The sequence below is a fragment of the Triturus cristatus genome, chromosome 7, assembly GCF_964204655.1.
Source record: "Triturus cristatus chromosome 7, aTriCri1.1, whole genome shotgun sequence".
In the NCBI taxonomy this organism is placed as follows: Eukaryota; Metazoa; Chordata; class Amphibia; order Caudata; family Salamandridae; genus Triturus; species Triturus cristatus.
In genome coordinates, this window is record NC_140590.1 from 968,369,200 (window position 1) to 968,383,018 (window position 13,819).

The window sequence follows — 13,819 nt, forward strand, 5'->3', positions numbered from 1 at the left end:
TTAGTTTGTAATTTTTTAGTGGTGCAACAGGCTGTTGTGACTCTACTCTTGACCCAGGTGTCCGAGTATAAAGTAATCAGTTCTGTTAAGAGCGTGTTATCAATGCCCCCATTTTTGAATTTCATCCACAGTCACTGACGGGAAACACTGTCAAAGGCAGTTTGGAAAACAATGTATGCAAGATACAGGGCCCTGCCTTTTCTGCCAGTTTATTTTATTTATTTGTGGGTTTTGTAAAGCGCACAGCTGCCCCAACGGGGCGTCCCGGCGCTGGTAAAACTTGGAGACAGTGAGGGTAGGAAAAAGAGGATAACCTTATGAGGAAAAAAGGTGGGTCTTTAGTGACCTTCGGAATGCCACTTCAGTTTGACATGCGCGTAGAGTAATCGGAAGCTTGTTCCAGCACTGAGTGGCACAGACCTCGAAGGTTTTCCCTCCAGTACGAGAACGTTTGAATCTTGGGGTTTCCAGGAGAAGAAGGGAGTTAGAACGTAATGTCCTGGCCTTGACGTACGGCTTCAGAGTGCTTTTCAAGTGGGCTGAGCCATTACCCTTGGAAGCACGAAAGGCCAGCGTCATGGCCTTGAATACACATCTCTTGGCTATCGGTAGCCAATGAAGTTTTCGGAGGAGGGGAGAGATGTGTTGTCTGGCTGGGATTCTCTCGACCAGCCGGGCGGCAGCATTTTGGACAGTCTGTAATTTGTGGCAAAGGCCTGCTGTGATACCAAGATATAGTGCGTTGGCGTAATCAAGGTGAGATGTTATAAGTGCATGTACCACAGTCTTACGGCAGCCTGCCGGCAGATAGTTGATAAGCCGGTTAATCGTCTTGATCTTTGCGAAACAGGATGCTGCTACTGTTTGGACCTGAGCGTTAAAACTAAGCTGATTGTCCCAGCGCACTCCCAAGTTTCTCACCGAGTCTTTGGGCGTGGGGGCTTGGCTCAGGTCAGCTGGCCACCACAGATTGGAATCCAAAGGGAATGGTGAGTTAAAAAACAGGATCTCTGTCTTCCCAGCATTGAGTCGGAGGGAATTAGAGTCCATCCAACTAGAGATGTCTCTGAGACAGGATTTCAGCGGATCAAAGGCAAAAGCGGAGGGAGTCTCAAAGGTAAAGAGTAACTGAATATCATCAGCATAGGAGGTGGATTTAATCCCAGTTCGCGCAATCAATTTAGCTAGGGGGGTAAAATAGACATTAAACAAAAGCGGGCTCAGGGATGAGCCCTGGGGGACTCCCCATTTGAGTGGTCTAGCTGAGGAGGTGTAAGGAGAGGTATATACCTGCTGTGTGCGGTCACATAGGTAAGAAGCGAGCCACTTAAGAACCGTTCCGCCAATGCCTAGGTCTCCCAGTCTTCTCAGCAGGATCTTATGAGAGACGGTGTCAAATGCCGCTGAAAGATCTAGCAGCACTAACACCGCCCTCGACCCCCGGTCCAGCGACCATCTCACCGAGTCAGCCATTTCAACAAGGGCTGACTCCGTGCTGTGGCCCGACCGAAAGCCGTGCTGAGAGTCATGTAGGAGCCCATTGGTTTCGATGTAATTCGCCAGCTGGGAATGTACCAGTTTTTCTAGGATCTTAGCTGGGGCAGGCAGAAGAGAGATCGGCCTGTAGTTACTGGGGTTGTCAGGGTCCAAATTTGGTTTTTTCAAAATGGGAATCAGGGAGGCATGTTTCCATTTGGCGGGAAAGCAGCCCATTCTTAGGGATTCGTTCCAGATATGGTTCAAGTAGGGATTGAGCAGGGGGGCCAATTTCTTGTATTGTTTGGCTGGCCAAGGGTCATTGGGCGAGCCAGACTTACATTAGAGTAGTTCTGCCATAGAGTCGGCTTCGGAGATGACTGAAAAGTCAATCAGCGAGGGGGACTGGGGCATGTGAGAAGTGGATTCCTCTTTCGGGTCTTCACTGGTGGAAATTGGGAAAGTGGAATAGATGGTCTCTATTTTTTCCTCAAAGAATTGTGAAAGTTTATCGCACAAAGACTGGGAGGCAGGCTGAATCCGAGTCAGCGCGTTGGGGTCCGTAAAGGACCTAACTATGCTGAAGATCTCCCTGGCACCGTTATTAGCGTGTTTAATTCTGGAAGCCAGGTAGTCCCTTTTGTGCTCCACGATCATTCTGCGGTATTCTTTGAGGGCTGTCTTATAGATGGTTTTACTATCCAGGGAATAGTTCTGCCTCCATAAGCGTTCGAAAGATTTGCACGCGGCCTTTTTCTGACGAAGCTCGTTGGAGTACCATGGTGCAGAAGGTGTAGCCCTGTAGGTTTTAATAGATTTAGGTGCCGATCACGATCCTGCAAAAACCGGGTACGAACCGTCGGACGGAGCACAATCTCCGCCCGACGCGTACCCGGTCGTCAATTTTCACAAACAAGGAATTACGATTCGCACGGGTACACCATTACCGTACGAATCGTAAAAAAGCCCGACCGAACAAAAAAACACCTACCAATGCGATCCGGGAAAGCGCCGACCTGACGTCGGGACGCTCGCAGCCAGCCATTCACGACCCAGGAATCACGATTCGCACCGACGTCACCCCGCACGGTGAATATTTTGCGGCAGCCAAAAACTGCCGGGAAATCAGGACGACGCGAACAAGGACCACCAGTACGCGACGGACAGACTACAACGCGAACAAGGAGGACCAGTACGTGACGGACACACAGGACGACGCCACCAAGGAGGACCCGTACGCGACAGGACGACGCGATCAAGGAGGACCCGTACGCGACAGGACGACGCGAGCAAGGAGTACCAGTACGCGACGGACAGACATGGACCCGAACCTACGAGTCATCCCTGCCCTCATAGCAGTACACCTCCTCTACAGGTTACGACGCAGACGCCGCAGAAGGTCAGAATAACTAAGGGAGGGGGGAAAGTGGGGTGGGGTGGGGGTGGCACGACCAGGGCAGGCCACAAAACAACCACATAAGTCACACACCACACATGGCCTGGACATACCTGACTCCCATGCCCTGGTCACCACGAGGGGGTGGGGGCATGTCCTGATAAGCCAGCGACCGCCACAACGGAAGTCCGTCACCACGCGAACCGGCAACACAACCAGACAGGTACGTCCCGTACCCACGCCTGAAGAGCGTGGGTACGAGTCGGACCACGCCCACACACGTCACCCCAACAATGGCGGGACGGATCGCACCCACGTGGCAAAGGCCTGGGTACGGGCCGCACAAACATCACATAGCGTGGGGACGGATATGTACGGACCCTACCCCCACCCCGTATGCAAGGAGCGTACCCCCCAGCCCAACAGTGCAAGTACGACCCGTACCCCCACCCGCGTATGCATGGAGCGTACCCCCCATGCCAACAGTGCAAGTACGACGCGAACCCTCACCCGCGTATGCAAGGAGCGTATCCCCCAGCCCAACAGTGTAAGTACGACCCGTACCCCCACCCGCGTATGCAAGGAGCGTACCCCCCATGCCAACAGTGTTAGTACGACCCGTACCCCCACCCGCGGACGTACGGAGCGTACCCCCACCCCAACAGTGTAAGTTCGACCCGTACCCTCACCCGCATATGCATGGAGCGTACCCCCCATGCCAACAGTGTAAGTACGACTCGAACCCCCACCCGCGGACTCACGGACCGTACCCCCACCCCAACAGTGTAAGTTCAACCCGTACCCTCACCCGCAAATGCAAGGAGCGTACCCCCCAGCCCAACAGTGTAAGTACGACCCGTACCCCCACCCGCGAATGCAAGGAGCGTACCCCCCAGCCCAACAGTGTAAGTACGACCCGTACCCCCACCCGCGAATGCAAGGAGCGTACCCCCCAGCCCAACAGCATAAGTACGACCCGTACCCCCACCCGCGAATGCAAGGAGCGTACCCCCCAGCCCAACAGTGTAAGTACGACCCGTACCCCCACCCGCGAATGCAAGGAGCGTACCCCCCAGCCCAACAGTGTAAGTACGACCCGTACCCCCACCCGCGTATGCAAGGAGCGTACCCCCCAGCCCAACAGCGTAAGTACGACCCGTACCCCCACCCGCGAATGCAAGGAGCGTACCCCCCAGCCCAACAGCGTAAGTACGACCCGTACCCCCACCCGCGAATGCAAGGAGCGTACCCCCCAGCCCAACAGTGTAAGTACGACCCGTACCCCCACCCGCGAATGCAAGGAGCGTACCCCCCAGCCCAACAGTGTAAGTACGACCCGTACCCCCACCCGCGAATGCAAGGAGCGTACCCCCCAGCCCAACAGTGTAAGTACGACCCGTACCCCCACCCGCGTATGCAAGGAGCGTACCCCCCATGCCAACAGTGTAAGTACGACCCGTACCCCCACCCGCAGACGTACGGAGCGTACCCCCACCCCAACAGTGTAAGTTCGACCCGTACCCTCACCCGCGTATGCATGGAGCGTACCCCCACCACACCAGTGTAAGTAGACTCGTACCCTCACCTCGAATGCAAGGAGCGTACCCCCCAGCCCAACAGTGTAAGTACGACCCATACCCCCACCCACGAATGCAAGGAGCGTACCCCCCAGCCCAACAGTGTAAGTACGACCCGTACCCCCACCCGCTAATGCATGGAGCGTACCCCCACCACACCAGTGTCAGTAGACTCGTACCCTCACCTCGAATGCATTGAGCATACCCCCACCGTGTATGTGCCAAGCGTACATATCATGAAATCGGAGGTGTGTGTGCAGAGTCCACCCAGCAGTGCCCTGAGACAGGAGGGGTGGGGGCCTATCACTCCCAGCAGTGCCCTGAGACAGGAGGTGTGGGGGCCTATCACTCCCAGCAGTGCCCTGAGACAGGAGGGGTGGGGGCCTATCACTCCCAGCAGTGCCCTGAGACAGGAGGGGTGTGTGCAGAGTCCTCCCAGCAGTGCCCTGAGACAGGAGGGGTGGGTGCCTATCACTCCCAGCAGTGCCCTGAGACAGGAGGGGTGGGTGTGGAGTCCTCCCAGCAGTGCCCTGAGACAGGAGGGGTGTAACACATGTGTGTGAGGCCAGAATTATCCACATGCATACTGGCTACAAGGGAACATGTCCCCATGAACTCATGTCAACAGACTCCACACACAAGTACAGTGATCACCAAGGATGCCACGATTGTTGCAGGTGGAGACATGGCCCTGCATGCATGGCCAAAGTAGAAGGGCTCCGTCACACACACAGCTCATGTAGACACAGCTCTGCGCTAAACATTGGGAACACCCTGCAGGGAAGAAAGCTGGGTACACAGAGGAAGGAATACACCCTGGGACAAGTGCACCATGCAGTAACTGCTTACATGAACAAAGAAAGTTAGCCAACACCTTGTGATGGCACACAGATCACAGGGTCCCACCAATGAGCAGTACACTACTACATATCCCACACACCCAAACCCTTACACACCACCCAAAACCATGTAGCAGCCCCACCAACACCAATACCAGCATAGCAGTAGTGTGATAATGAAAACAAAATTAAGCTTTATTCAGCATGAGCACAATGTCCGTGGATCGCAGGCAGTTCAATCTTCACAAAGCCCATAGGGCAGTCAATGATTCTCAGCTGGATGGGGGACACAGTGGGATGCGTGTCCCCTACCTTGCCTGCACAGTCAAATGGCATCGTCTTCCACACTGGTGAGGGCATCAGGGGGGGGGGAAGCAACAGGCACCGCAGGGACATCAGGGCAAAGGGGCGGCGTTGTGGGTGCAGGGATGGAGGACTCCACCACAGGGGGTGGGTCAGTGCCAAAGGCGGAGGCCAGGATGGCACTACACACCTTTGCAAGGTCATCCAGGGAGTCCCCTGCACCCGAAGGGACCTCAGGCCCCAAGGAGGGGGGGGGGGGTCAGAGGGATGGGTTGCAGCGCCACCGGGGGAGGGTAGAGACAGGGGGGGAGACTCAACCACCCTGCCCGGGGACCTCCTTGACCGCTTGCGTGGTGGTGTAACTGTGGGGCTCAGGGACAGAGCGGCCATGAAGGAGTCCCTGGGGGAGATGTGGCCAGGAGAGCTGAGGGGAGGGGATTTGGAGGGAGTGGACTGGGTAGAATGCGGACTCCCACTATGGCTGCGTGTCACACGTTTGCCCCCCTACCCAGTGGGTGTGCCTACCTCACCCTGTGTGTGCGTGTCAGGAGGAGTGCGGTGGACCTTCCCTGCTGGTGTGGTGCCCGTGTCCGTTGATGTGGGTGCATGCCGACGTCTGGGTGTACGTGGGACAGGCATGGGAGTGGGAAGTGTGGATGGGGCAGGGGTAGGTGGGGGGAGGTCGCGCTGCAGGAGACCCACTGCTGCAGTCAGTGTGGAGTCTATGGACCTCAGCAAGTTGCGCTGGTCAGCCTGCGATGAATGAATGCCCTCCAAGAAAGCCTCGATGTTGGTGAGGGTTTTGCCGTGGGCATGGAGGACATTAAGGATCGCAGCCTGACCAACCTGCAGTTGCCGCTGGATGTCCACAGACTCTGCATTGGCGGCAGCAGTGGAGACAGGGGCAGGGGGTGCGGTGCCTGGCAGGAAGGAGACATGCTGTGACCGGGCACGCTGGGAAGGGACACGAGCAAGTGGGAGGCGGCTGGTGGAAACTGAGGGGGCGGTGCGAGGTGTTGTTCCGCTGTCAGCTGCTGGTGCAGCCTCCGCCCACTCGGAGACATCGTCCTCGGACCTGTCAGCTTCGTAGTCTGATGTGCCAGTCGACAGGTCCTCGGCCACACTCTCCTCCGCCTCTGTCCCACTCGATGTGCCAGACCCGATGTCACGGCTGGCACTGGTGCTCGGTCCCTCCGCCTGGTCTGTGTCCATGTCTCCCTCTGTGTCCCCCGACGATGCTGTGGGCAGGGTGGAGAGACAGAAATTAATCAGACACCTGTACACATCTGTCACATGAGTCCAATCTACATAGGTAACATTGCATGGCCTGAAGAGGAAGATCCCTAACATCTACTGAACACGGTACCGATGTAGGGCATGAAACACACAGTTGGTTGAGCCACCATGCCACTGACATACCATGGAGAGCATGAGACAATAGCTAAACACAGGAAACGGAGTCTGACATAGCACCCAGGCCCTGGGGACAATCCAGCACTGCATCTGCACCACACAGCGTTGGCGAAAATACCGATGACCAGGGACCATATCCATGAACTTGAGACACATGCTGCATAGGTAATGCTGAAAACATGCACAACATGACTCGGTCACTGCACATTGCGTGTGTGTCCAGACACATCACACACTGCCCAGACCCAGCAAGTGGAAATCAGGATTTAACACATAGGCATTGCCCGCCCCAACAAGACCCTACACGAGGCAAATTGTTGAGACACAGGTGGCACCAACATCTCATAGTCTGGGTGATACACACAGGGGCAGGCAAAAAGCAAGATTGGACGCCAAACAGCCAAGGTGCGCCTGTACAAATAATGAGGTACCAGTGCCCATCCTCAGATGAGTATAACAAGACACACAGGCACTGGCAACTGTGAGTATGAAGAAGGACAATCAGGTCAGGCTGCACAGTGGACACCTGTACAAAATAGCACGTCTATAGACATGGTGACAGGGGACAATGGCACAGAGCACAACCTACGCTGTAGACACTGAGATTGGCCACGTTTATGATGACACATACACCACTGAGGAAAAGGTGCCCCAGGGGACAGTAGTGGGCACGCAACTACATGCTACTGAATGGTAATGACTGCAACACACGTCACCATCCCTGCACTATGTGTATCGCACACTCATGCACATCATGTCACAGGCCACTACATAGGACATGCGCGCTGGAAGGCATGACACATGAGAGACCAACTCCCATGTCTGGAGTCAGCATCAGTGCCAACTGACATGGAACCCACATGCAGTGAACTTGACAGTGCACAGGCAAGGTCCCACAACCTGTTACACACCACCCCCACACATGATGCTACAGTCATTGTTCCCGTGGACAAAGCGCCAGCCTACATTACCTTGTGAAGGAGTGACTACACACAGACCAGGGAACACATTGCAAGGAGGGGAAGGGTGGCAGGGGCGCAGCGCTATACTGGGGCAAACAGGATCTGCACAGCACCTTTAAACCCTGCCAGTCAATTCATGCTACTGTGCCCTTACAAATGCCGGTGACACACAACAAACACACATGTACCTACCCCCTTCCGGCTGCTGCATCACCTGTAAGCGCCTCTCCAGGTCTGGAAAGACCACCGGCAGCACACGCCTGTGGAGGTGGCTCAGACGGCGGCGGCCGCGGTTCTTGTGGCTCTCAGGTGAGTCCCCCAGCAGGAGCCGTGCAATCCTCCGCGTCCAGCACCGGATATCCTGCCAGCGTTTCCTCACCTGGGGCAGGCTCCGCCTCCGACCATCCACACCCCTCACGGCACTGACGGCGGTCAGCCAGATCTGCTCCTTGGCAGTGGCGCCTACCTGTGAGGAGGAACAAGTGACACCACATCAATACACCAGCCACATGTCACAGAGAGACATATGGGTACAAATTAGCTGGTTACAACAAGGCATGTCATGCAGCCAACGCATTGCACCTTTGTCATAGGGACATCATCCCCTGGTGAGGGAAAAAGCAGTACGTGCCACAGTGGGTACACAGGTGGAATGATGGCAATGTCACAATCAATGATCAAGGCTCACACTGTGCATCACACCCACCCCTCCTGTCTCAGGGCACTGCTGTGAGTGATAGGCCCCCACCCCTCCTGTCTCAGGGCACTGCTGTGAGTGATAGGCCCCCACCCCTCCTGTCTCAGGGCACTGCTGTGAGTGATAGGCCCCCACCCCTCCTGTCTCAGGGCACTGCTGTGAGTGATAGGCCCCCACCCCTCCTGTCTCAGGGCACTGCTGTGAGTGATAGTCCCCCACCCCTCCTGTCTCAGGGCACTGCTGGGAGACATCAGGCACCCCCCCCCTGGGACCCCCCCGACAGTACATGGCATGTGTGTTACACCTGGACGCAATGGCAGAAGTCACAGTCACAACATAGGGACAGTCTGTGGCAGTGGCCTATGCACTCACCTGATACCCTGGTCGCCCATACAGCATGGAGTACTGTGGGAGGATCACATCCAGCAGAGCCATGTTCTCCTCCAGGGTGAATGGCTGTGTCCTCTCCACAGCCCTTGACATGGTTCCAGGGAATCAGTAGCAGCAGTTGGGTCGACGAATGCAAAGATGTGCAGGCAAGTGCTCCCTCATGGGACCTGGCTGCCTTATATGTGCCCTTCTGCCCAGTCTCATGCACAGGAGTACAGAGTGATTGGTCACTCACATTTGCATCCTATGTTTCCACCAATCCCTTCAAACCTAGCAGTCTGTGGGTTCTCTATCGGTTTCATTCTCCTGCATGATGTCAGCCCCACAAACACATTGCAACAAAGTAGAAGAATTCCAACTGACTTCTGCTGTGCACCTTCCAGACCAATTTCGAAATTTGAACTTGGTCTCCATGACAACCAGCATGCATGTAGGCCTTAATACTTGTCCCCTATGTAATTTGGAGCATCACACACAGGTACGGTGCGTTTGGGGGCCCTAGGGCACCCCAAATGCATGGCAACGGCCCGTACATGCATGCCTACGCTCTCCATCACTATGGGTCTGCACGCGTATGCGTACCCGTAGTGGTACGGACCGTACACTCGCATCTACGCTCACTATCACTACGAGTACGCATACGCGTGCAGACCCATAGTGATAGTGAGCGTAGATGCGAGTGTACGGTCCGTACCACTACGGGTACGCATACGCGTGCAGACCCATAGTGATAGTGAGCGTAGATGCGAGTGTACGGTCCGTACCACTACGGGTACGCATACGCGTGCAGACCCATAGTGATAGTGAGCGTAGATGCTAGTGTACGGTCCGTACCACTACAGGTACGCATACGCGTGCAGACCCATAGTGATAGTGAGCGTAGATGCGAGTGTACGGTCCGTACCACTACGGGTACGCATACGCGTGCAGACCCATAGTGATAGTGAGCGTAGATGCGAGTGTACGGTCCGTACCACTACGGGTACGCATACGCGTGCAGACCCATAGTGATAGTGAGCGTAGATGCGAGTGTACGGTCCGTACCACTACGGGTACGCATACGCGTGCAGACCCATAGTGATAGTGAGCGTAGATGCTAGTGTACGGTCCGTACCACTACGGGTACGCATACGCGTGCAGACCCATAGTGATAGTGAGCGTAGATGCGAGTGTACGGTCCGTACCACTACGGGTACGCATACGCGTGCAGACCCATAGTGATAGTGAGCGTAGATGCTAGTGTACGGTCCGTACCACTACGGGTACGCATACGCGTGCAGACCCATAGTGATAGTGAGCGTAGATGCTAGTGTACGGTCCGTACCACTACGGGTACGCATACGCGTGCAGACCCATAGTGATAGTGAGCGTAGATGCGAGTGTACGGTCCGTACCACTACGGGTACGCATACGCGTGCAGACCCATAGTGATAGTGAGCGTAGATGCGAGTGTACGGTCCGTACCACTACGGGTACGCATACGCGTGCAGACCCATAGTGATAGTGAGCGTAGATGCTAGTGTACGGTCCGTACCACTACGGGTACGCATACACGTGCAGACCCATAGTGATAGTGAGCGTAGATGCTAGTGTACGGTCCGTACCACTACGGGTACGCATACGCGTGCAGACCCATAGTGATAGTGAGCGTAGATGCGAGTGTACGGTCCGTACCACTACGGGTACGCATACGCGTGCAGACCCATAGTGATAGTGAGCGTAGATGCGAGTGTACGGTCCATACCACTACGGGTACGCATACGCGTGCAGACCCATAGTGATAGGGCCGTACACACGCATCTACGCTCACTATCACTATGGGTCTGCACGCGTATGCGTACCCGTAGTGGTACGGACCGTACACTCGCATCTACGCTCACTATCACTATGGGTCTGCACGCGTATGCGTACCCGTAGTGGTACGGACCGTACACACGCATCTACGCTCACTATCACTATGGGTCTGCACGCGTATGCGTACCCGTAGTGGTACGGACCGTACACTCGCATGTACGCTCGCCATCACGATGGGTACACATACGGCAGCACTCCCACAGTGATTTGGGAACATGCACAGGCCCTCTCAGCAGCAGTACGGCGGTTTTTACACATCACTGTGGTGATAGGCGACACACATGTAGGAATAGGGCGGACATACTTGTCCATGGATGGACATACTTGTCCAGGAATGGACATCAAGGCATCGTCAGTGCATTACTACATGTGTGGGGCACAGGTGTCACAGGCTGTGATGTGGAACATGCCTCCTGAGTGGAGAAGGCACCAGATGTATGATGAGATGTGTACATGTGTACTGTGTGAGGGTGCAATGTGTGCCAGGCAAGCCCTTGACTCCTTTGACATGTGTGCATGTGGGACTGCGCACTTGGGGTGAGCGTCACTGGCATGGCACGGACACCAACACACGGAAGTGTCCCATGATGCCCGGTACAGGGGTCATGACACATGACTTGTCACTACCCACAGTGCACAATGTGACTATGCCATATATGTGTCCGGGATTTACATCAGGTTGATGTTGTAGCACCCTCAAAGGCTGCAGCCGTTGCAGCAACCAACATGTGGCTGTGTGTAGATTGTCATTGCACACTGTTCCCAACACCATGCCACATGTGTTATCGGATGTGAGGTGCACATGTATGCATGGGACACGGAGTAGCGTGACAAGGCCATGTCAGCAAACTCACAAGGAATGTGTGGTGAGTCATGACATGTGCACCTTCATGGCAAGGTGTGTGGGCTGGACTAGTGTAATGTCATGTGACCTGTGGCTCAAGTGTTCCGCTACCAGTCTCTGCAATCGGCATCACACTTCTGCTGATGTGTGGGTGTATGTCACTCCTGTCTTGCGTCGGGCAGTGCACTTGCACTGGGACACAGCTATTTCCATGGCGTGGCATGGGGAGGTTCTCAATCACCGTGTGTAGCTGGGTCTTGGAAGGAGTGTCACCTTGCATCCATACGTGTCCTGGGCATGTAGCACATGCCTGACTCCCTATGTGGCATGTGTGTATTGCCAGATTTACATGTGCTCAGTAGACATGAGTTGTTCTCGTAGTGCACTCACTCTTCCTTGTCACTTCCAAATTACTGCAGAGCGCCTCCTGTTGCCCGAAGAATTCCAGACTTGGCCACCATGCAGGAGAATGACAGGATCCGGCTCTACCGCTTCACCCAACCGTTGATTCTGGAGCTGACGGCGAGACTGGCACCACACCTGCAACCGCAGCACAGGTATCCTACGGCACTGACACCCCAGCTGAAGGTAATGGCTGCCCTACATTTCCTTGCCACGGGTACCTTCCAAAATACCATAGCTCATGTTGGTGGCATGTCCCAGAGCATGTTCAGCGGTGTGCTGCATGATTTCTTGGAGGCCTTGTTGATTCACCTGGATGACTTCATCAAGTTCCCAACCCCTGAACAGATGACTGAGGTCAAGCGTGGATTCTATGCCCTGGGAGGAATGCCCCATGTCATTGGGTCCATAGATGGGACACATGTAGGTTTGGTACCACCACATGCACGGGAGGTGGCGTACCGCAATCGGAAGCACTACCACTCCATCAATGCCCTTGTGGTGTGTCTGTCCAACATGGTGATTTCACATGTCTGTGCTCGTTTCCCAGGATCAGCACACGATGCCTACATCATGAGGCGTAGCGGGATGCCTGATATGATGATGCAGCTGCGCAACGAACGGGCATGTGTTGTTGGTGGGTACAGTCTGTCTGTCCTGTATTCTGTTTGGCCGAGCAGCACGACCGCTTCGCCAGTTCTAACGATATCCATGTGCTTTCCATTTAGGGGACGCTGGCTATCCCAACATGCCTTGGCTGCTGACACCTCTCCGCAACCCCATCACGCCGGCCCAGCTCCGCTACAACACCGCCCATGGCCGGACAAGGCGAGTGATAGAGAGGACGTTCGGCATGCTGAAGAGCCGATTCCGGTGCCTCCACAAGACCGGCGGCGCACTCCCATATGCCCCGGCAAAGGTTTGCAAGATCTTCATGGTCTGCTGCATGCTGCACAACATGGCAGTTGAAAGAGCTGTGCCACTCATCCTGAATCAACATGACGAGGACCATCCACTCGTGGAGGACGAAGGGCTTGGCAATGGGGCTAGTGATGTGGAGGATGTGGAGCCGCAAGAGGACATCCGGACTCGGCTCATACGCGACTTCTTTGCTTAGTGGTGAGTACCAGTGTCTGAGTGTGCACGCCTTGGTCCCCGTGTGGCATGTGTTGTGATGTGTGTCTCCACCTGCATGTATGGCACGTGAGTCAGAGGTGTGTGTGGAGTGATGGTGGCAGTGATGGTAGTATTTCCCCACTCATAATTGTGACCTAGCATGTTGTCATCCATACATGTGTCGAGTCAATGCACATGCAAGTGGCTGTGCTTTTTGTGGCTGACTTCTTGTGTGTCTCTCTTCCCCAGGTACCTGCGCATGCCGTCTTCTGGTTGCATTGTTGTGGCACTGCTATTCCTCATGGACATGGCATCGTGGGCTGACTCAGCGTTACAGGCACGGACACGTTTGGAAGTCTCCATGGGGTAAGGGATGCATCTGGGGTGTATTGGGTGTGGCAGTTGTTCACGATGTGTGCACACTGCCCCGGTCGGGGTTTGGTTCCTCTGCAGACATGTGGCATCCCCATGGGACACGACATGCAGCTGGGTACACCTGAATAGATGGGCTGCCTGGTTGTCAGTCATCAGTGATGGGATAGTGGATTGT